Genomic DNA, 25,229 nt, shown 5'->3' with positions numbered 1-25,229 from the left:
TAGACCAAAAACCATTATTATAAGTTTACTTCAAATCTATGTTACATGGAAACCAGTACTGTTGGAAACAGAAACGGATACGTGGAAGCGGAAGCGTATGGAAGCGCGGAAGCGAAATTTTTTAAAAAATTAGAAAGCGGGTACGCGTTGGAAGCGTATAATTTTTAGTTCTAGATTTTTAAATTTAAAATAAGTTATTATATTAATTATTTTTAATACTTTATAATTAATTGACATAATATATTTGAATATATGATTATCTTTAATAAAAACCTCAATGCATAAAGATAATTATAGTGTTAATTTTAATATTTGTATATTTCTATTCTCTCTATTCAATACTATTAAAATTTGGATTTTATATAAATTAAAACTATAATTTTATATTTTTATTGATATAAGACATTGTGTTTTTTTTTAAGGAATAGAAGCGTGATTCCAAAACGGAATCATAAGCTTCCAACATGTATTTAAAAAGAATATTTTAGAAGCGTTTTGGAAGCGAGATTCCGTAAGGTTCTACAAGGTTCCGATTTCGATTCCAGTTCCGAAGCGGGAAGCGGACGTCCGATGAAGCTTCCGTGCAACGTAGCTTCAAATATCAGTTTAAATTGTGAAATTCGTCAGTCGAACTACTGATCACAGTGGTTACATAAATACTCACAAGTTAAATGAATTCATTATCTCTTATTGTGAAATTCGAGCCAGATTATATGTTGAACGTTAAAGATCTGCACTTAATTGAAATTTCATTTCATTAATTATTCATAGACCAAATTCTCTGGCGCCAATAATGTACACTAACTTAATACCAGACATTGAATCATCGTACAGACAAGACGGTTCATGGCCATGTGATTTCTGCCAGTTTTATCACAACTGTTCTTCTCGGGATTCTTACAATTATAAGTTCTGTTGAATATACAACTCCATATAGTACAACTTCTTCTTTTCTTTAGAGACGGATCTTTTTTTCCGTCTGATAAATATTAATATCCAACGGTGGATATACATTGGAGATTACATGAGCTGGCTGTCAACAAAGACAACATAAGAGGGTTTGAATGAAACACAGAACAAATGGAAGATAAATGCCGTTTTTATATAATGCAGATTAAACTGTATTTTTTTGGCCATTCACCTTAAAATAAACAAGACACAAAAATATATTAAAATAATAAGTAAACTGCATGCAGATTAATGTAAATGTTAAATTATTTGATCTGCAAAGAAGAAGAAAAAAGAGCCAGACAATTGGTCTGCATTTATTCTGTAGATTTATTGATCTGTGTTTATTCTGTTTGGTCTGCTTTTTACTTTTCATATGCATTTTTTTGTATCTGCACCACATTCGAAGCCAGAGACAACAAGTCCAGAAGAGGGAAACTTACACATAAACTAAAAGCTTACAACATTAGACTCTAGAAACTAAACACATAAAGTTGGATGAAAATCTCTGAAAGCAATACAAGGATGTCAATAACATACCACCCACAACAAAGACGAAAAGTCCAAACCTTCAACCACCAAAAAAAGCCAGAGAATGCAAGAGATCACAGAATCTCTAAACAAACAAAAGATAACGAGAGAGCCTCTAACCTGAAATAAAGCTATTAAAATTGCAAAACACTAAAGATCCCGTAGACCAAAAACATCAATAAAACCAACGATAAAAACAAAATTGAGAATCAGCGCATAAAACGGAAATATTCTGCCATAGTTAAGGCAGTCAGACCAACTGTCATACGAGCTCTCGGTGGTTCATTCATCAGATCGTAGACTAGAGCTACTTTGGATTCCGCTGTCCTTCCAACCAGCCAACCCATATTACTGGTGTTTTCACTCCCCACCATAACAGAATGTTTCTGAAATTGGTTTACGACAAATTTCAGTGCTTAGCCTTAATGATACACTAAAATTGGATCTTTGTCCACTGTCAAGTTAACAGTGTAGTTGTAATATCTTTAGATTCAATTCCAGAGGACCAGTTCACACTTTATCTTTATGGGATCAGAATTAAGCAAAAACAAAGTGGGGGGGGGGGGGGGGGTTTAAAGACGTTATTAATAACGAGTAACAAGATGAGGTTGTTTTGAATTGATTTAAAGGCCCTAGTCTTAGGTTTCTTTTTGAGGTATGGAAATCGCAAGCCAATCAATTATTCAAGTTCAGTTTATAACAAATCTAAACTTGGATCACTCAGGTTGAATCAACCCACTCTCGTGGTATTGATTCCTTTGCAAGTCGGTCTTGATGCCTAAACTCTCGTTTGGATCAAGACGCGCTAGCAAGCTTTAGAGATCAAGTCCGATATGTTCACAATACACCCTAATATCTACTCTCGTTGACTAGGGATGCAAAGCTCATTCAAATCATATCAAGTTATCAATTAACGGCTAGCTAAATTGATTAACCCTAATTCATGCACTAAGTGATCGGTTCAATGCAAGCAATAAGAACAGATATGAATGTAGACAATCTTAAGATGACTTATTTATGCTTCAGCTCACGAATCCAAACCCTAGAACCCTAAACTAACTCGGTGACTACTCAGACATAACACAAGGACAGAGAAACATGATTTCTAAATAATACTGCATATAATAGATAATAGAAATCAGAGGGTTCAAGATAATCTTCTAGGAGATAGATGAGGCTTTCTCCCTTACAAGCAGCAATTGCCCAAAAATCAAAGCTCTCTCAGGTTTTTTCTGGCGTAAGAACTAAGGTAGGTCTAAAGTAATAAATAGGAGACTATATATATAGGAGCCACATGCGACTATAGGAAAAAATAGGAAATCTAGGGCAAATCCCGAAATATTTGAAAACTTCCTTTTTTATCTCTGCCGCTGGAGCAGGCACTCAGGCTGCTCTGGTCGACTGTTCTGCGTGAAAGACTCCAATTCACACTCTTTTTCTCTTCTTTCCCTCCATCTGGTCTATCTCTCATCCAATGCAACTCCAGACCTGTAATGACTCAAATGGACTAAAAAGACTCGATAAAACCTTGAAAACTATTAGTAAGACATACATATAATGTGCCAAAAAAAAAATATATAAATTCCCCCAGACTTAGATCCTTGTTTGTCCTCAAACAAAATCAAGTACCAAGAACCGAGAGAAAGGTTTGAAAGTGTGGGAACTCGCCTATTCTTCAGCAACCATACAATAACCACAAATCTCTGAACCATATAAGCAGTTTAGCTAAAACAACACATTCTTACCAAGAACCCCACTGACTGCTGTTCAAAACGGCTCCATACTCTGTATCTCAGACCTGCCAAAGTTAAGACATTCCAGACAAAACTCCTTATATTCAATTAAGAGTAGCGTGAACTTCTCATCATAGGCATTAGATAGGGTAACAGTCTAGGTATGAAACATGCCTTTTTGTGTTTAAGTGGAGCTAATCAGTGTTTAGAGGTTACCAAATTTTGTAGAGGATGCATGATATCACGCAAAATTGCAAGAGAGGATAGATCCATTGATGTCCACAGCCTCTACTCGTTTTTGCGTATTCTTCTTTAGGGACAGTCGCTCTGATCTGCATGGTTCTCCTCTCTTCACTTTATACTCCTTCTAATTTACCAATGGCGTCTATCTTTCTTAGGAATCTTCTCCTTCTTCATCACCTTATTCTGAAGTACATAAAGTTAAATTTTTTTTTTTTTTTTTTTTCTTCTGAATAATACGTAGGTGATGGTGACGAAGCAGGATGTAAAAATTGTGATGGTGACATGCCACTGGAGTTCTTGACTTCACATTCATTATTGTTTCTCTTTTTCTCTTAGTTAGATCATCGGCGGCAGAGCGGCTGCTCTATGTGCTTCCGCCTATTCTTCAGCAGACACTTCTGCTGCATCAACGAGTAAGAGACTATGTCGATCCTTTCCTCTCCAGCCCTTTTGCACATATATGCACATAAGATACTGAATAACAAATGCATGAGTGCCGAACAAAGGCTTTAGGGTTTTAAGGTGGGTACTATCTAAAGATGAGTTAGCCACTCAGGATCAGCAAGATGGGTAAAAAGAATAAGAAGTCCTTAGTGTTGATCATGTTAAAACCTATTCTAATCGCCATAACAAGAAGAATTGCAGTCAAGATTAAGTTCAAGTTAGATGGAGTTAAGTCTTTCCAGAGTAACCTCGATAAGCTGAAAGCTTTTGGAGAACAAGATGATGTAATGTCAGGGTGTTCTGGATCCACATGTGCGTTTGTCGCCCCTGCTAAGGTCACTGAATAAGATGAATTAAAGCACGAGGGTGGTTAATGCACATCATAGAATAAGGTCCTGATTCCCACAAGGTTGGACTGGCTCTATCTTAACAAACTGACTCGATAAAGACATCAAAACGACTCAAAGCGGACTGACTCTTAACATAAAACCAAAGGTAAACGATTAGTAGCAGATAAGCGCCTCCCCCAGACTTACTTCTCACCATCCCTGGTGAGAAAATAATTCAAGAAAAGGCTAAAATAATAAACAAGTGCAGGAAGCAGAAATAGTTCAAATGGATATAAAAATGGAGATAAAACTAGGAGACTGCCTAGTCAGTATCATCGCTCTCGGACTGGCCAGCGGAACGTCTGTTCCTTTTGCGCGGAGTGGCCCATAGAATCTCTTCGTCACCCCTTGCAGTTCCTACTGGCTCTTTCCCTGGACGACGATTGCTCGGTGTAGGCTGGTCTTGACGAGGTTCAGCTGTGCTCAGAGCTCCCATGCATCCTCCTGTGATCGCCTTCAGTATCCTCTTCATGAGGCTGTTGTTTTTGCGCTGAGAATCTACCATCCAGCGATGGTAGGCGGCGTCATCTGCGTCGTCATCAAGCGGGCCTAGGTCATACGCAGTGTCGCTTCCAACAGTGCCTACAAACTCTGGCTCATTCATCGTATCATCCTGGTAAGATGATTTTGGGTCGGCGCAGAGATACTGAGGCTCGGGGACTAAACAAATGTTGACCACATCTCCAAGCGAGGTGATGTCCGGTTGAGGCAGCTTACAGTAGAGGTCGTTCCCGTCCTTACCGAGGAAGCTATAGGTGGTCTCGTCGCGGAGAATCTGGCAATTAATCAGGTAAAGGATATCAATGAATGTCGGGGTCTCGTTACACTGGTAGAGGCTGAGATCAAGCTCCAAGTGGCAGAATAGAGAAGTAAGCAAACTCCCAGAACGGTCCTTTTTCAGAGAACCCTTAGTCACCCTCGCTTTCTTGTCCACAAACATCTGAACAAGCACACAACCTGGACTAGTTGTCATTTGAGCGGTCGGAATCCCAATGTTTGCGGATCTGATCTCGTCCTCAACTCCCGCAAATAACATCTGAAGCTCCCCGCGTTGCACCTTGGACATCTGTTCCTTTGAGAAGAGCAAATTGCACATGACCTTTGCAGCAATCTGCAGAACATGGTTGCAGATTCGAGATTGACTGGCTGATCGCGATTTGAAATCCCCCGAAGCGATGAACTTCCAGAACGCTTGCTCGGGAGGAAACTTCCTTGGGAAGGATGTCGCGGTGTACTCTTCAGATATCTCATAGATCTCGGTCAGCTTCTCCAAACTGATGGAATGCTTAACACCACTCGCAAAGAAAGTGAAGGAGGCTTCCTCAAAGATTGGGAAGTCGGGTCTCTTGAAGGTGAGCTCCGCGGTTGCTAGGACCTGTCTCACCAAGTCTGGGTACAGCAGATGAGTAATGTGGCAGAGATCAGCTATTCCCAACACATGGAGAACATCATGCAAATTCTCGTGGAGGCCCAAGTCGTTCAACGCCCCAGCGTCAACAAATCGTGTTGGGAGGATGTTGCTGTTGAGCAAGTAGTTGTAGCGGCGCGAGGCTTCCTTATCCCATTGTTCCTCGGATTTGGCATGGATGTTTGGGTCAGTAAGAAATATCTCAGTCCCCTCCTCTCGTGGCCATGGGTAGGTTGGGGGAACGACATTGTCCTCCTGTTCTCCTTGGGCGTGTGGTGGTTTGATCCTTGAAGCCATCTTGGTGCGTCTGGGACCCATCTGCAAAACAAAACCAAAGGAAAGAGTTAGTACCATTCGATTGGGTTTAGTAGGAAAAGTTGGAAGCTTTTTGCGATTTATTTGCTCTTTCCAAACTATTCCATAACCCAATGTAGAGAGAACAAGCGATTGATAATGGTAAACCAGATACAATCACTTTAGAAGACTAGGTACTTAGATCATCTCGCCAACAACAGAAATCGATTTAATAGATCCCAAAATCTATATCCAAACAATCGATGCATGTGCAATTGAAGATCGGTGGCGCAAAGGTTATAACTTTCCATCTATTCTAATCGATTTAACCTATTCTCAACTCTACTTCTCTTAAATATCCTAGCAGCAAAATGAAAGGTCGATTTTGATTTTGAAAAATCCTAAAATCGATCTATTCAAGAGCAAAAGAGAGGTAGAGGAGAATATTTATGGCTGAGAATCACAATGTGATTTCGCCTCTTATCGTTAGATCGTTGATGGAAGAGTCCTGCAATTAATCAAACAACTCGAAGTCCAAGCAAAATAGAAATCGAAAATCGCAAAACAAGTTGGAGAAGTTTGAAAAGTTGAGGTTACAAGGAGAGGAAATCGAAGTGGAGGGGGTGGAGGCGGTTTTGGGGGAAGTGAGGAAAAGGTGGGGTAAGTTCCTCTTTTATAGGCCCCCACATCGTGGCCCACTTCCCACTTGCTAGGGTTTCCCTTTTAAATTTTTACAAAAAAATTACTAAAATTTAATACTTCTATATATATATATTTTTTTTTTTGGCTCCCGGGGAACTTACCTTAGCGGAGCAGCTACTCCGAAAAATCGGAGACTGTTCCTGGTTGTGCAACTCGGGATTTTTGATTTTTATCCTACAAATAAATAAAACCAAACACAAAACTAAATCTAAAAGAAATATTTACACTCACCAGTGGGTTGCCTCCCACCAAGCGCTTGGTTTAAGTCATTAGCTTGACTTGGTTGGCCTATTAGGCTAAGGAAGGACCGCTTAGGGGAATTTTGTCACCCTCTGCGATTGTTGTCTCAGCGTGGTATGGCTTTATGAGTTGACCATTGACAACAAATTATTCCCCTTTTGTGTTCAGCAACACAACAGCTCTGTGGGGGGGGGGGGGGGGGGGCAGACCTCTTTAATGGTTAATGGTCCGGACCATCTAGATCACAGCTTTCCAGGGAACAATCGTAACCTTGAGTTGAAAATGAGCACCTGATCCTTATGTTGAAAGTTGCGGCTGATGATCCTCTTGTCATGATAGGCCTTAGTTTGCTCCTTATAGATCTTTGAGCTTTCATAGGCTAGGTGTCTAATTTCTTCTAGCTCGTGTATCTGCATGGATCGTCTCTCTGCTGCTGGTTTGATGTCGAAGTTGAGTAGCTTCACAGCCCATGCTGCCTTGTACTCCAACTCAACCGGCAGGTGACATGCTTTACCGTACACCAGGTTGTAGGGAGTGGTCCCGATTGGTGTTTTGCAGGCTGTTCTGTAAGCCCAGAAAGCGTTGTCTAGCTTGAACGACCAATCCTTGCGACTGGTGTTAACTGTTTTCTGCAGGATGCTCTTGATCTCTCTGTTTGAAACTTCCACTTGTCCACTAGTTTGAGGGTGATATGGCGTGGCTACCTTGTGTTGCACGCCGTTCTTCTTCAATAGACCTGCGAAGATCTTGTTGATGAAGTGACTACCCCCATCACTGATGACTACTCGTGGTACCCCAAATCTTGGAAAGATTATGGTTTTGAACATCTTGGTTACCAATTTTGCGTCGTTTGTGGGACTGGCTATTGCTTCCACCCACTTAGAAACGTAGTCAACTGCTACCAATATGTATTCCTTCTTGAAGGATGGTGGGAATGGTCCCATGAAATCAATCCCCAAACAATCGAATACTTCAACCTCGAAGATGAAGTTCTGAGGCATCTCATTCCGTTTACTGATATTCCCTTGGCGCTGGCATGAGTCGCATCTAGAGATGTAAGAATGGGCATCTTGGAACATTGTTGGCCACCAAAAACCGGCTTGAAGGATCTTAGACACGGTTTTAAATGTCGCAAAGTGCCCTGCATAAGAGGAACCATGACAGTGATAGAGAATTCCTAGAATCTCGGACTCAGATACACATCGTCGGAATGCTCCATCCTTGCAACTTCGGTACAGATAGGGTTCATCCCAATAGTAGTGTCTTGCTCCTCTTAGAAATTTTCGTCTATCATTGCCAGTGAATTTGACAGGTTCTTTCTCAGCAGCCAAATTGTTGGCGATCTCAGCAAACCATGGAAGATTGGGATATTGCTTTTTGATCGCAAAGACAAGGTGTTCCAGAACGCTGGAGCAAACTGGACGGAGCGGTTGTTCTGTAACGCTTCCCAGACTGATCGAGTAGACGTGCTCGATTGGAAGGTTGTCATCAAGTGTTGTGTCTTCATCTATCTTCATTCTGGAGAGGTGATCTGCAACGCCATTCTCAATGCCCTTTTTGTCTTTGATTTCTAGGTCAAATTCTTGGAGCAGTAAGATCCATCGGAGTAGCCTTGGTTTCGCATCTTTCTTCGTCAGCAAATACCTCAATGCTGCATGATCCGTGTGCACTATCATCTTGGTGCCAACTAGGTAGGATCTAGAAGTTCCTTTTCTGTAGTTGCATAGCGACATTGAGATTCGTCTAGTGTCATGCTCGCGTAATAGATCACTTGAAGCTTCTTATCTTTTCGTTGGCCTAGCACAGCTCCAACTGCGAAATCGCTTGCGTTTGTCATGATCTCGAAGGGGAGCTCCCAGTCTGGTGGCTGCACTATGGGTGCACTGACTAGAGCTCCTTTGATCGTGTGGAAAGCTGCCAAACAATAGCTATCGAACTCAAATTTTGTCTCCTTGCAGAGCAGGCGAGTGAGTAGTCTTGCGATTTTGGAGAAGTCCTTGATGAATCTTCTGTAGAAACCAGCATGTCCGAGGAAACTCCTGATTTTTTTTGCTGAGTTTGGAGGTTGTAAGCTCATCATCACTTCTATCTATGCCTTGTCCACTTCGATCCCTTTCTCTGAGATTTTGTGACCGAGAACAATTCCATCTCGCACCATAAAGTGACACTTTTCCCAATTCAAAACGAGATGCTTTTCTTCACACCGCTGAAGGACCCTGCACGAGTTTGACAAACAAACAGAAAAGGAGTTCCCATAGACACTAAAGTCGTCCATGAAAACTTCCATTATGTCCACAATTAGGTCAGTGAAAATAGACATCATACACCGCTGGAATGTCGCAGGAGCGTTGCATAGCCCAAACAGCATTCTCTTATAGGCAAAAGTTCCGTAGGGACATGTGAAAGTTGTCTTCTCCTAATCATCTGGGGGAATGGGAATCTGAAAGAAACCTAAATAACCATATAAAAAGCAAAAATATGGATGGTTAGCCAATCTCTCAAGCATATGATCAATGAATGGAAGTGGGAAATGTTCCTTTTGTGTGGCGGTATTTAGTTTTCGAAAATCAATACACATACGGTGGCCAGTTACTGTCCTAGTAGGTATCAATTCATTCCTTTCATTAGCAACCACAGTAATCCCACCTTTCTTAGGGACTACATGAACATGACTAACCCACTTACTATCAGAAATCGCATAGATTACGCCAACTTCTAGAAGTTTCATTATCTCTTTCTTAACGACATCTTTTAGATTTGGGTTTAACCGCCTCTGATGTTCTATAGAAGTCATCGATTCATCTTCTAAGTGTATTATATGCATGCATAAATCAGGTGAAATACCAGGAATATCTTCTAATGAATATCCTATTGCCTTGTTGTATTTTCTCAATTCACACAATAGTTTAGCAGTTTCCACATTATTAAGCTCAGAGTTCACAATGACAGGGTATGTTGAATTAGGTCCAAGAAACGCATACTTGAGTCCCGCCGGAAGGGACTTTAATTCGATCTTTGGAGCCTTGAGTTCGCTCCAGGAGTCATCGAGCAGGTTGGTCGGTTTGTTTGGGTTTTTAAGAGCAGTTGCTCCTTCTAGTGAAATCTGATTGCTCGTCTCCTCCAGACTTAGAAAAGCGATTGTCTTCTCAATGCTTTCATTCGAGTATAACATCTTTTTGTACCCATCAGCATCAACGTTGAACGTGTTCTGTTCAGACTCTACTCGTATCAGAGCCACTTCCAAAGGATCACCTGCTTGAATTTCTTCAATCATCCCTTGTTGAGGGGTCAAGGCGGCGTTCTCGTCGTCAATCGTGAAGTTCTGACCATCTAGCATAGGCCGTTTGAGTAGCTCGTCCATCTCGAACTTCATCACAATATCTCCTAGTTGGAGATCGATCATCCCATTACACATCAATGATTGCACCAGCTGTGCATAAGAACGGTCGGCCCAGAATGAGAGGGTCTTTCGGTTCATCTTCGAGTTCCAGGACCACGAAGTCTGCCGGAACAGTGGTGTTGCCAATTTGCACTTGCAGGTCTTCGAGAACACCTACTGGCAGCTTGACTGATCTGTCCGCGAAAACCAACGAAATCCTAGTAGGCTTGAAGTTGGTTAGTCCCATACGTTTTGCAACTGAGTAGGGCATGAGATTCAAACTGGAACCTAAATCACATAAGGACCAGGAGGAAACTGTTTTTTCCAATCTGAACCGAAAGGACAAATTTTCCAGGATCTTCCAGTTTCCTGACTGTTCTGTTTTGAAGGACTGCGCTGCATTCTTTTGAGACCATCATGATATCGCTGTCTGCAGAGGTCTTCCCAGAGATCAACCCTTTCACAAGACTGCGCATTGAGGGAATCATCTGAATTGCGTCCATGAGAGATAGCTTGACATTCAACTCCTCTAGCATCTTCTTGCACTTCATCTCTTCGAAATCCTTACGTGACTTCTTAGCAGGGACTGGGTAGGGAACTTTTGGAGTGTAGACGCGAGCAGGAACAGGCCGATCTGGCGATGTAAGAGCTACTAGTTCTATCACAGCTGGATATTCTGCGTCTTGTTCGTCGTCCCAGACATCCTCAGGTTATTCTTCCTCTTTCTGTTTTCCCTTCTCTTTAGCAGTGAGCTTTTTTGGGTAAGGATCTGGGAGATGTCTTCCACTTCTCAGCTCGACTGCGTTACAATCCTTGGGGTTCTTGTTTGTTTTCCCAGGGAGTGTTCCTTGCTGTCTTTTGATCATTTCAGCTGTTTGAGCAATCTGGACATCCATCTTCCTTATGTGGCTTGCCACAACATCATATTTGGAATTTAATTCCGTGAACATGTTGTCCATCCGAGTGTTGATCTCAGTTGTGACCTGGTTCAGTGCTTTTCCTTAAATCTGCTTACCTTGCAAAAGTTGTTGCATCATTCCCTTCAGTTCATCTGGCGGACCGCTCGCAGTTGCTGGAGTAGCTTGCGGATTGTTCTGCCTGTTCTGGAACTGATTCTGTGCTTGGCTGAGGATGAACATCTTTCCATTATGATTCTGATTCTGAAGGTATGGCTTCTAATATCCAGTGTTTTGGAACTGATTTCCCTGAGATCGGTCGTTGGGGTTGTCCGGATTGGTCTTGTATGAGAACAAATGCGGGTTGTTCCTCACATTAGGGTTTGGATGGTAGTTCTGAACTGCCAACCCTGCCCATTGACGTAACTGACCTCTTGCTGATCTTCTTCCGATGTCTCGGTTACTGCTGCACCCTCTGTAGTACCTGGTTCCAGATTGGTTTCTTCCATGACATAGATCTGATTCTGATTGTTCCTGAGCAGCAGATCGACCTTAGCGGCGAGGTCATCAATCTTCCTAGTGTCCATGCTGTTCACCTTCTTGAACAGTCAGTCTCCTCGTTTTTATTGGACAAACTAGCTTCCATGTTCTCTATTAGCGCGTGAGCTCCTTCTGTGGTTTGAGTCATGAAATCTCCATTGCTCGCTGCGTTTAGAGCATTGCAGAACTCCCATTCCACACCATCGTAGAAGATTCCTAGGACATGGTCATCGTCAAACCCATGATAAAGATACTCTCTGAGGGTATCATTGAACCGTTCCCATGCTTCATTGAAAGGTTCATTAGCGAGTTGCTTGAAGGAGGAGATCTTGTTCCTTAGGGCAGCTGTTTTGGCTTTCGTGTAGAAGTGGCCCAAGAAAGCTGCTCTAACCTGTTTCCCAGAAGTTAAGGAACCTGTAGGTAATGACTTAAGCCATCGTGAAGCCTTGTCCGCTAGAGAGAATGGAAACAACATGCATTTGATGAAGTCGGGTGGGATGCCATTTGCACGAGTGAAACTGCATATCTTTTCAAAAGCTTCAATGTGTTCCATTGGTATCTCAGCTGATAGTCCATGGAACATCTTTCTCTGGACAATATTGATCATGCCGGGTTTTATCTCAAAGTCTGCCCCTTTGACATGGTGGTGGAGCGATAGCAGAGCGCGTAGCAGGGATGTTACGCAGTAGGTTACTCTCACCAATTGGGACAAGTGGTTCCCGCTGTGCAGCCAGTTGCTACGCTGCGATTGTTTGCTGCAACTCTTGCATATGTTGCATCCGGTGCTGCATCTGTTGCATATAAGCGGCTATTTGTTCTGGAGTGCCGAAGTCGGCCATTGTGGCAGTAATTGATTTTTGTTGATAGTTGGTTCTTTCTACGCTTGCGAGTTCCTGATTTGTAAGCGAAATTAAGTCCCCTTGTGTATTGCTCCGAGTATGTCTACTGGTCATGCACTTGGGTCTTTTGCTGCAAAAAGAGGGTTAAACAAGTTAGAGGTTTTAGACTAAATAAATAACCAAAAAATAAAGGTAAAAAGTTGGTCCCCGTCGCAACGGCGCCAAAACTTGATACACTAAAATTGAATATTTGTTTACTGTCAAGTTAACAGTTTAGTTGTAATATCTTTAGATTCAATTCCAGAGGACCAGTTCACACTTTATCTTTATGGGATCAGAATTAAGCTAAAACAAAGTGGGGGGGGGGGGGTTTAAAGAAGTGAATAATGTAAATAACAAGTAACAAGATGAGGTTGTTTTGAATTGATTTAAAGGTGCTAGTCTAGGGTTTCTTCGTCAGGTATGGAAATCGCAGGCCAAGCAATTATTCAAGTTCAGTTTATAACAAATCTAAACTCGGATCACTCAGGTTGAATCAACCTACTCTCGTGGTATTGATTCCTTTGCAAGTTGGTCTTGATGCCTAAACTCTCGTTTGGATCAAGATGCGCTAGCAAGCTTTAGAGATCAAGTCTGATATGTTCACAATACACCCTAATATCTACTCTCGCTGACTAGCGCTCACTCTTTCTTTCCTCTCTACTTCCTCTCCACTTCCTCTCCATTTCGTAGCAATGGTAAGCCTCTCTAATTCCTCTCTAATTTGGTTAGTTTATGATAGATTAGGTGGTTAGTATAGAAAATTTAGATAGGTTTACGGATTTTATGTTATTTAGTGTTGATTAGGTGGATAATGTTAGGAAATATACTGTTGATGTTAATTTTAAAAATTAAATTTTTTTCCCATGTTCGAAAAGGAAGACTTACTGCACATTACCGAGAGATGTTCGGTTGAGCCGGGTAGTCGTTTAGACCCGTCTTCTTCAGCTCCCGGTTCTTCGGGTCAGGAGACTGTCCCCGAGACTCAGTACACTCAGAGAGTCTCTGGGTCTCCTTCTTCTAGTGCACCATCGGCTCCTCATGTGCCTTCCTCGATGGCTCATCCGACGATGCCTCCCCCTGTGCCTCCTCCGATGGCACCTCCGATGCCCGCCGAGATTCATCCCGATTTGATGGTGCCTCCGAGTGCTCCTTACTCGCAGTACACTGTAGAGGACATTCTCCGTCTGCCAGGCAGAGAAGGTTTACCAGTCATCGACCCCGACCGACCAGACGGAACTTTGTGGTATGTTACATTAATTTTTTTTTAATTCGTTTAAAGTTATAACATTAAAAAATAATTTCTATTTTAAATTTGGTTTTTTCCAGGTTTGGGATTGACGGATGTCTTGCATCGGACGTAACCGACACGATCAAAGGTTACTTCTCCATGGTACATCCGAACTGGCGTAAGACGCCTCACTACGTCAGTAAGACCTGGTTCAAAATTTACGCTGTAAGTTTCTATTAATTAATTATATATACTTTAATTTTTTCATGATATATATATATATTTCTTTTAAAAAAACTAATTATTTATTTAATTTTTTCCACAGCAAAAATATAATTGGGCCTTGGGGGTCACTGAGAGGGTGAGGAAAGCGTTTAACGCGAAGGCAAAAGTTCGCTTGTTGGACACGGTCTCCAACTGGAAGGGTGACTGGATCGTGAAGGGGTATGAGCGTGGCAAACCCGCTGAGCTCACCACAGATGTTTGGGATGGCCTCATCCGTTATTGGCGTCTTCCTGATTCCATTAGAATTGCCCAGTCTTGCTCTAACTCCCGTAACACGGTCGATGAGCACGGGAACGGGCCGATGCTTCACACTACGGGCCAAAAACCCCACGCCGGTGCCCGTATGAAAATGATAATTAAATATTTTATTAAATAATTTTTTTAATATATATATATTTAGTTTTATTCTAACTTCTTTAAATGCTTTTTAGGCCAAAGAGACGGGACAGCTCCCGTCTCTTATGGAACTTTACGAGAGGACCCACAAGAACAAGGCGGGCGTATTTGTAGATGGCAAGTCCGAGCAAATCTACAACGACGTGGTTGCTCGGGTTGAAGACCGCCAGACCCAGCTGACCCAGCAGTCTACCGACGGATTACCAGTCAACTTATCCACACTTGAAGTGGATAAGATTTACGAGGAGGTAAATTTTCTAAAATTTTAATTTTTTTTATTATTCATTTAATTTAACTTTAAATTTTTACTAACAATATTTCTTTTTTGTTTTTAAGTTTGTCCCTAAAAAAAAGGGACGGACGTTGGGGATTGGTTCCGTCAACGATGTTCCGAGAGCGACATCGTCTTATGGTCAGCGACGGGATAATGAAGTCTCTCAGCTGCGTAGAGAGTTGATCTCGACGCGATCTGCGTTCACAGCTCGTGTGGGTGGACGAGGGCTTCTTGGACGTTGTAGCGGCCACAAATCCAGAATGGGAGACCTTGTTGAGGACCATGCGACAACGAAATCCTATTCCTGGCGAGTCATCATCCGACACACATGCCGAGGCGGATGTAGCGGCGAGGAGTAATGAATTCTACCAGGCGATGAACGACTCTTAGTTCTTTTTTATTCGGTTCTTGTATTATAAATTTAAAACTTATTTATATATATAATTTTTTTTGGTTTTTGATCTTTTTAGAATTTTAATTTTATTAAAAAAATTAAATAATTTAAATTATTTTTTAATAATATTTTTATATTTCTGTAAAATAATGAAACGAAGTAAATTCGTAGCTAATGTTGCGACTTCTTTACGTGGAAGTTTAACGAGTTCTTTACGAGGAATAATTTACAAGGAAATGACGTGGAAACGTATACGTGTTCTTTACGAGGAAAACTCTCAAGGTATTTACGTGAAATTTACGAGGATATATTTCCGAGTTTGTAACGTCTGTTTTACGAGTAACTCGTTTCGAGGTATTTACGAGGAAACTTAGCGGAGTCCTTACGTGGAAGCTTTACGTGTTCTTTACGACGAAAAGCTTTGCTTCATTTTTACGACGAAATCATTTCCTCGCTATGTTACGACGAATAAGCGAGGATATATGTGTTACGACAAACGTTTAACGACGAAATGGGTTTCCTCGGTAATTCGTCGTAAACTTGCTTTTACGACGAATTCACGAGGAAAACCGCCCTCGTAAATCTTTTGTTTTCTTGTAGTGTATTGCTCAAAAGAAATGCCAAACTGAGAAAAAGAGTTTTAAGTCATTATGTAAAGGTTAAGTAAATACCTCATCCTCACGATCCTCAAACGTATTTTGTAGTTAATCTGCAACAAAATAAAGTGTCAGATGCTTTTAGCCGATTACAGAGGCACAACGAACTTCAAAAACATGTCTAGTAGCACGATCTTCAGCCAGTTTGAGCAATCTCAAATGAGTGAGTGCATACCTTCAGACAAAAACAAAGTAAAACACTGAAACAGGACAAGCATCATACACCTTCGGACAATAAGACTACAAATCAAGTTCAGATTGATGGTGTATGATTTAAACAAGAACCAAGCATAGTCGATGGTGTCTAATTTAAACAAGAACGAAAGAGAGACAAAATCAGTACTTAAAAAACTAAACAACAACAATAATCAATCAAAGTCAAGCTACTTTAAATATTAAGACTCTTCATCAATAAAGGGCCAATCTTTGAACTAGGGTCTTGATATTGAGACTCTTAACCATCTGGTAGAAGGTGAAAACTCAATAAAAGACCAATCTTTGAACTAGGGTTTGTATCTAAAACAATAATGCTCTAGAGATAAACCTTTCAAGGAGAAGAAGAAAGCTTACGGTTTACAACGAAACGAAGAAGATTGACGGACTATGCTTGATAAGGGTAGTGAACGACGGTGTGAGAAGAAGAAGAGCACGATCAACTTTCGATTGTCTTACCATACTCTTTTCGCAATCTCTTTAAACAACATTAGAAAAAATCTAGGTTTCAATCTCTAATAGATACATATCGAACAATCTCTTACTCGTAAAAGAAAGGTGAAAGACTCGGCGGCCGGAGAGAAACAGAACGCCGGCGATCAAGCAGGCGTCTCTGTGCTTTTCTTCTTCGAATCGAACATGAGAGAAGAGAAAAGAAAGAAGAGAAAGAAAAAAAAAAAAAGAAAAAAAATTCCTAAATCACAGTTTGCTGACACGTGTATTAAGAAACCTCATTATGATCGGTTGCCAAAACTCTGTATTAAGGATCGGTTACATTGATTTTTTTTTATTTTGATTTAGTTAAATCACTGCTTTTCTTAGAAACTCCACTTAAGGACCTGGGGTAATGTGTGTCTAATGATCCTGGTCGCGCTCATAGCTACAGCTCTAACTCGGTTGTTTTAGGGGTCGCGAGAGAGCAGAGCGTACCGACCTGCCATACATGAGTCTCTAAACCACTAAAGATAATCGAAAGAACTAGTACTTTGTAGTTTGCACTGTACGCGGCATAATTAACATATTTAAGTATATTATTGTGGTTTAGATATTTTTGGTATCCAAAATATTTTAGTTTGGATCAGTTCGGATCTGGTTATCTCGATATTAAACTTTTAGATCTATCCAGGTATTTAATTAGTTTTAGTTTTTATTTAATATTATTTGCAAATCTACTTCGGTTTGGTTCTTCGGATCCATATATTTTCCCTAAACTTACTTTAGCAAAATAAAATAAATATTAAACAAATATTCTGGGCTTATATGACATGCATAATTATTGGACCATAATGTAAGAATACCAATAAAAATGGTTGGGTGTCATGTCAATATTGTTGGTCATGTTGCAAAACTGACGCAGTCTATAACCAATAACGTGTATTTTCTTATAAAAATATTGGTAAATATAATAAAAACACGAGATAATAGAGTGAAGTGTTAGAATTGTGGAAAATAATGTGATCTCTTCGGTCGGCATCTGAATTTTGTTTTTCAATCGATTTCATTAACTTTGTTCTTTTAAAGCTTTTCTGATTTCTAATCTTTTCTAGCAATCTGATTATGTTTCTAATTCTTGGTCTGATATGAAAACTCCGTAAAAAATAATATTTGGCTAAATTAAAGATCCTACTTTATGTGTGGTGTTTTTTACCTCAATTTTCTTAATTCATAACCAATCACAATTATTTATTGTCTTCGTGTACATAAACTTGGCTAATTTCAGCAGGATACGAAACATTAAATTTTTAAAAACATTCTCTTTCCATCGTTTTAGTTGATGTGAATCTTAATGATTTTGTAATTTATTTCTTTCAAAATGATATTATTTATTAGTTGTATATATGAAATTTCAGTTCACTAATAAAAATATTGAAAATGCGGTAACTAAAAATAAAGTGATTAAAAAAATAGCGTGAACACATTAAATTATCTGTGGTAAAGTTAAGAAACTAGTGTGTGAATGCATTATTCGTTAAATGATTGTGAGGCCAACACGCCAGCATACTCAAATTGAAATCGATGTGAGACAGTCACGTGTCTAACGTAATGTGAAAGTACGATGTTTCTTTTTTAATAAATATGGATATTGGGTAAAGTTATTATACATACTACTAACTTTTTATCTACTGTTGTATTTAAATCAATTTGGTAAAACTGGGACAAATAATAAATAACTAACTAACATTCACCATTGGCCAACGCTAGTACTCCGACCATTAAACTTTACATACTTTTTTTTCAAATCAATTTGGTTTAATTTGGACAAATAATAAATAATTAAAAATAATAAGGTTTTACATAACTAGAAGTTTACAAGTTATCAACATTGTTTTCTCGTATTTTGGTGGGCAAATCTCCAAAATATCACATTTCAAAATTTATATCACAAAAATAGCACTCAAAAACTAAAATGACCAAAATAGCACATTTCTAAGTTTATCCTTTGAAAATTTTAATTTTTTATTATTTTTCAAAATTTGAAATCTTATCCCCAAAACCTCATTTCTCAACTTTAAACCCTAAACCCTAAACTCTAAACCCTAAACCCTAAACTCTAAACCTTAAACCCTAAACTCTAAACCCTAAACCCTAAACTCTAAACCCTAAACCCTAAATTCTAAACCCTAAACCCTAAAATCTAAATCCTAAACCCTAAAATCTAAACCCTAAACCCTAAACTCTAAACTCTAAACCCTAAACCCTAAATCCTAAACCCTACCCTTTAACTCTAAACCCTAAGTTTGTGACTTTTGGTAAAACATTAAGTGCTATTTTTGTGACTTTTGACCTTGAGTGCTAGTTTGGGAACATAAACTTGATTTAGTGCTATTTTTGTCTTTTTCTCTATTTTGGTGGTTATCATTTCTAATTAGAATATATTCTTTCTCAATATTTATCTCAAATTTGTAGTTTTATCTATACTATTATTCGAGAAGTGAATTTGTTTAGTTGTCATATTCTCCATCATTTTAGGATAAATCATTAGTTTAATTAATATTATTATTTTAAATTTTATTTTAATATATGTATTTATATGATATTTAAGATAATTAATAAACATTAACCTATTCTACATATATACATGTAATATTATTTTAAAAAATATATATTTATATATAATTATGGGAAAATTATATGTTTACCACTTTTATGCTACCTCTTTTCATTTTTACCACCACTAAAGGCACATTTTCAAAAATACATTCTTCGTTAAGTGGCAAAAGACTCTTATGCCCTTGTTCTTTATATATATAATAAATAAATATTTAAATAAATAAAAATCCAAAAAAATAAAAAATAATATTTTTAATTTTTTCGAATTCTAAACCCTGAAACATGAATTCTAAACCCTAAACCCCGAAACATCAACTCTGAACCCTAAACCATCAATCCTAAACCTTATTTTTTTTTTAAATACAAACCCTAAACCTCGAAACATGAACTCTAAACTCTAAACCCCGAAACATCAACTCTAAACTATAAACCCTAAACCTTCAACTCTAAACCCTAAAACATCAACTCTAAACCCTAAACCCTAAATTTCAACTCTAAACCCTAAACCATCAATACTAAACCCTAAACTATCAACACTAAACCCTAAACCCTAAAAGTAATCTCTAAACCCCAAACCCTAAAAAATTGACGTTAAACCCTAAAACATCAACTCTAAACCATAAACCTTCAACTCTAAACCCTAAACCTTAAATCCTAAACCCTAAACCCTAAACCATAAAACTAGAGTTGATGTTTTAGGGTTTAGATTTGAAGGTTTAGGGTTTAGGGTTTACGTTTAGGGTTTATAGTTGATGTTATGGGTTTAGATTTGAAGGTTTAGGGTTTTAGGGTTTAGGGTTCAAATTTTTGAAAAATATAGAGTTTATGGTTTAGAGTTGATGTTTTAGGGTTTAGATTTGAAGGTTTAGGGTTTAGGGTTTAGAGTTGATGTTTCAGGGTTTAGGGTTTAGTGTTGATGTTTCATGGTTTAGGGTTTAGAGTTGATGATCTAGAGTTTAAAGTTGATGTTTTAAATTCAGATTTAGGGTTTAGGGTTTACGTTTAGGGGTTAGAGTTGATGTTTTAGTGTTTAGGGTTTAGTGTTGATGTTTCATCGTTTAGGGTTTAGAGTTGATGATCTTGAGTTTAAAGTTGATGTTTTAAATTCAGATTTAGGGTTTAGGGTTTACGTTTAGGGGTTAGAGTTGATGTTTTAGTGTTTAGATTTGAAGGTTTAGGGTTTAGGGTTTAGGTTTAGAGTTGATGTTTTGGGGTTTAGAGTCGATGTTTCGGGGTTTAGGGTTTAGAGTTGATGATTTAGGGTTTAGAGTTGATGTTTTAGGTTTTGGATTAGTTAATCATATGTTTTTTTTTGTCAAAGTTAATCAAAATGTTATAAATGTATTTTACTCTTCATTAAAGATGAAGATAAAAGTGGTTAGTGTAAACATGGAAAAAAGTACTTTAAAAATGGTATATTTGGCAATTTCTCTATAATTATCTTGATATTTAAAACATTTAATTAATAAATGGATATTAACAATTGATATTAACAATATCTACTGATATTATCATAATTATGGAGAAAATTCATGTTTACCACTTTCATTATTTATCTTTAACACCACAAAATTGACATTTTTAAAAATATTTTTTACATTAAAAGGCAAAAGACTCTTATACTCTTGTTATCTATATATAATAAATAATTATATACATGAATAATAAAAAAAAAAAATATATATATATATATATTCTTTTTATGTTTTCGAATTATACTTTTTCAAATTAGAACTTTTTTATAAATTAATTTTTTGAATTTCTTTTTGAATTTTTTTTTTTCAAAATTTCTTTTTGAAATCGAAAATTATGTTTGAACCTATATTTTAATTTTTAAAATACTTTTTCAGTTTTTATTTCTATATTTATTAGAATCCTAAATTTCAAATTCTAAAAGGGAAATTACATGTTTACTACTTTCATGCTACCACTTTTCATTTTTACCACCACTAAAGAGACATTTTCAAAACTAAGTTCTTCATTAATTGCCAAAAGACTCTTATGCCCTTGTTCATTATATATTAAATAAATAAAAATCTAAAAAGTAAGAAATAATTTTTTTATTTTTTTTTTTCAAATTATACTATCTCGAAATTCAAACCCTAAACCCTAAAACTCAACTCTAAAACCTAAACCATCAATCCTAAACCCTATTTTTTTTAAATACAAACCCTAAACCCTAAACCATCAATCCTAAACCCTTTTTTTTTTTAAATACGAACCCTAAACCCTGAAACATCAACTCTAAACCCTAAACCCGAAACATCAACTCTAAACCCTAAACCCTAAACCTTCAACTCTAAACCCTAAAACATCAACTCTAAACCCTAAACCCTAAACATCAACTCTAAACCCTAAACCATCAACACTAAACCCTAAGCCCTAAGAAGTAAACTCTAAACCCTAAACCCTAAAAAATTAACCCTAAATCCTAAAACATCAACTCTAAACCCTAAACCCTAAGCTCTAAACCCTAAATCCTAAGCGCTAAACTCTAAACCATAAACTCTAAAACCCTAGAGTTTATGTTTTAGGGTTTAGATTTGAAGGTTTAGGGTTTAGGGTGTGAATTTCAGAAAAATATAGGGTTTAGGGTTTTGGGTTTACGTTTAGAGTTTGTTTTAGGTTTTAGATTTGAAGGTTTAAAGTTTAGGGTTTAAAGTTGATGTCTCGGGGTTTTGGGTTTTGAGTTGATGATTTAGGGTTTAAAGTTGATGTTTTAAGTTAGATTTATGGTTTAAGGTTTACATTTAGGGTTTAGATTTGAAAGTTTAGGGTTTAGATTTGAAGGTTTAGGATTTAGGATTTAGGGTTTAAAGTTGATGTTTCAGGGTTTAGGGTTTACAGTTGATGTTTCATGGTTTAGGGTTTAGAGTTGATGATTTAGGGTTTAGAGTTGATGTTTTAAGTTTAAATTAGTTAACTATATGTTTTTTTTTTCAAAGTTATTCAAAACGTTATAAATGTTTTTTTACCCTTCATTAAAGATGAGGGTAAAAGTGGTTAGTGTAAACATGAAAAGTTGTACTTTAAAAATTGTATTTTTGGCAATTTCCCTTCTAAAAACTCCTCAACCCTAAACCCTAAGTCTAGATTAGTTATCCCTAGGGGTATAAATGTATTTTACCTTTCATTAAAAGTGAGGGTAAAAGTCTACATATATACTTTAATCAAAAGTGAGGGTAAAAATGGTTAGTTTAAATGTATGTTACCTTTTCTCATAATTATGTTTATCTTATATTAATTTATGATTTTAATGACTAATATTCTTTTGAAAATATGGCAAATCTCCAAAATAACACATTTCTAAGTTTATGTCACAAAAATACCACTCAAAAACTAAAATGACCAAAATAGCATTTTATCTTTTGAATTTTTTTTTTTTTTTTTTCAAAATTTGAAATCTTATCCCAAAACCCCACTCCCCAACTCTAAACCCTAAAACCTAAACCCTAAACCCTAAACCCTAAACTCTAAACCCTAAATCCTAAACCCTAAATCCTAAACCCCTCCCTTTAACTCCAAACCCTAAACCCCACCTCTAAACTCCAAACCCTAAACCCTAAACCCTAAACCCTAAACCCTAAATCCTAAACCCACCCCTTAACTCTAAACTCTAATGTCTAAATTAATTTACCTTTGTGGTATAAGTGTATATTTATCTCTTTTGATAAAACATTAAGTGCTATTTTGGTCATTTTTATTTTTAGAGGCTATATTTGTGACAAAAAAATTTTTAGTGCTATCCTAGTCATTTTCTCTTGAAAATATTGATCCAAATATAGATTATGACAATATTAAAGTTAAAATTAAAGGTAAAGCATCATTGAAAATATGTCGTAAAAATAAATTATATAATTATGTTAAATAAACATTGAATATATATATATATATATAAGCATAAAAACTAAGAATAAAACATTAAATAACACTAAAAATTTAACAAAAAATAAGTTTTTTTTTGTCATCCACAAAAAATAAGTATAATATAAGAAAATAGAGAAATAATGTTTTATAATTTATTATTTTGTGTTTTGTCCCACTGTTTTGAAAATCTAGATTATATAACATTGATATTTTATGGGTTGTGATTATTTATAATCCTTTATGTGCTACTGAATTTTTTTTCAGTCTACAAATACAAAAAGTTTTTAATTTCAAATCTAAATTTCCTATTTATTACTATAGAAAAGATTTTGATGCAAAATATACATTTCATATATAAAACTATGAAACAAAAGAACATAATTTAATATTTTGATTACCAATATGTATATTTATTTTTTATAATTTATAGTATTTAATTTAAAATTGTATTTAATTAAATAAATTTTATATACAAATAAATATTAGGATTAAAAATTGTTAGGAATATAGTCCGCACAAGGTGCGGGTCAACTAGTTTACTGTATAATTGTTTTAATTTTCTATAGTAATGCATTTATCTTCATTTGAATTATATAAATCAAAAAGATTGAGTCACTTGATTATTTTATCGATACAAAATAATTATGAAGGCCATTTAAAAAGATCTTTTTGTTTCATTTTGAAATTTTGATTATGGTTTTTCTAGGATGGAGAAAAATGTAATATTTTAGAACTTTTTTTTTTTGTAATTTAGTTCTTTAGACCATCTCCAATGGTTCACGTTATTTTTCACTCTAAAATAGAATAATTCTATAATAGAGTTGAGTTATGAACAATGGTTCACTCTATTTTTTATCCCCAATGGTTTACTATATTTTATAGTTCAATAGTATTCTATTTTATAGTGCAAAATAGAGTTATGAACAAAAAAATAAACAACTTATTCTATGTATAGAGTTAACTTATTTTTTTACTCTATTATAGAGTGAGAAATAGAATACTATTGTAACACTTTTACTCTAAACTCTATTTTGGTATGAAAATTAGAGTGGGACTGGAGATGTTCTTAGTGATTTGTTATATAACGATGCTGGCTTTTTGTTACTATTTAGTATTTTTTTTGTTTTTTTAAAATGATTTTTTTTTGTTTTTTTTTTTTGGCTTTAGGCATCAATAAAAGCTCGCACCACTCTGGATCCTCTTTATGGATTTTCTTGGTATAGCCTTTTACTTACATTGCATAAGTTGCATGAACATCTTCTCTTAAGACGTATAAAAGTTTCTGACGAATAGTAGACTTAGAAAACCTCAATTTTATTTATTATAAGACTGATATAAGAACAAGATAAAAATAGATATAATAGTAAATTAAAACATCTAGATAAATATTTGAAAAGCTCTCTGACAATTAAAGAGACTACTTGATAAGACGAAGAAAGAATTTTTCGGCGATTTTATCCCACAAGAGTCCAATTTCATCACCAGTTATGTAACCTTTTGCTTTGGCGATATTGCTCCATCCTGCAATAAACTTGTAACTGGTTTTCTTAATTAATGTTATTGTGTAATCATCAGCTTCATAACCTTCCTCGAGAATATGAATTTTCACTTCAACACCGTTTGATGATCCCAAATTCTGGACCATAACATTTTCCATCTCCGGCAATATATAACTTTCAAAATCTCTCTTTGGTAGATTTAACGGACCACCATAGCAAAGATCACTGTCGGTTAACGACCGATGGATCATATAGAGGTGAATAGAGCCATCAGGATATTTTTAAACTGAGAGAGATGATTATGAAATTGATTGATAAACAAAGCTCATTTACTTGTGTTTATGTATAGATTTCAATCAACTAAGCTTTTGTTGGAGGTTGATTTAACCTCCAAAATCTGATCCAGGACCGGTCCAAAAAGTTGATCAAAGGCTCATCATCACAAAAATTTCATGAAGAGCCAATTCATGGTCAAGGTCTTGGTAAAATCTTGGTCAGAGTATTGGTCATGGTCATGGTCAATAGTCTTGAATAATCATTAACTATACTCTGACCCGAGCGGGTGTATTTTTGAAAAAATATGTTTCTATTTGTTTTTCATGTCACTATTATATATCATATATGTGTCATCATATAATTAATCGTATTTTATATGTACCATCATATAAGTAATCTTATAAGTAATAGTATTTTATACATACCATCGTATAAATAATAAAATATATTATATTTTTAAAA

General features: G+C 36.7%; 1 non-coding gene across 1 annotated transcript; it reads left to right on the top strand.

Moving 5' to 3' along the window:
• Positions 1-11,983: 11,983 nt before the first annotated feature.
• LOC125593674 lies at positions 11,984-12,090 on the top strand. The gene has a single exon (XR_007329574.1). It is a non-coding gene; the product is annotated as a small nucleolar RNA R71 (small nucleolar RNA).
• The last annotated feature ends 13,139 nt before the right edge of the window (positions 12,091-25,229 follow it).

This window comes from Brassica napus, chromosome C9 (assembly GCF_020379485.1).
Source record: "Brassica napus cultivar Da-Ae chromosome C9, Da-Ae, whole genome shotgun sequence".
NCBI classification, from domain to species: domain Eukaryota; kingdom Viridiplantae; phylum Streptophyta; class Magnoliopsida; order Brassicales; family Brassicaceae; genus Brassica; species Brassica napus.
The sequence above is the reverse complement of the archived record's forward strand: the minus strand, read 5'-3'. Positions and strand labels throughout refer to the sequence as shown.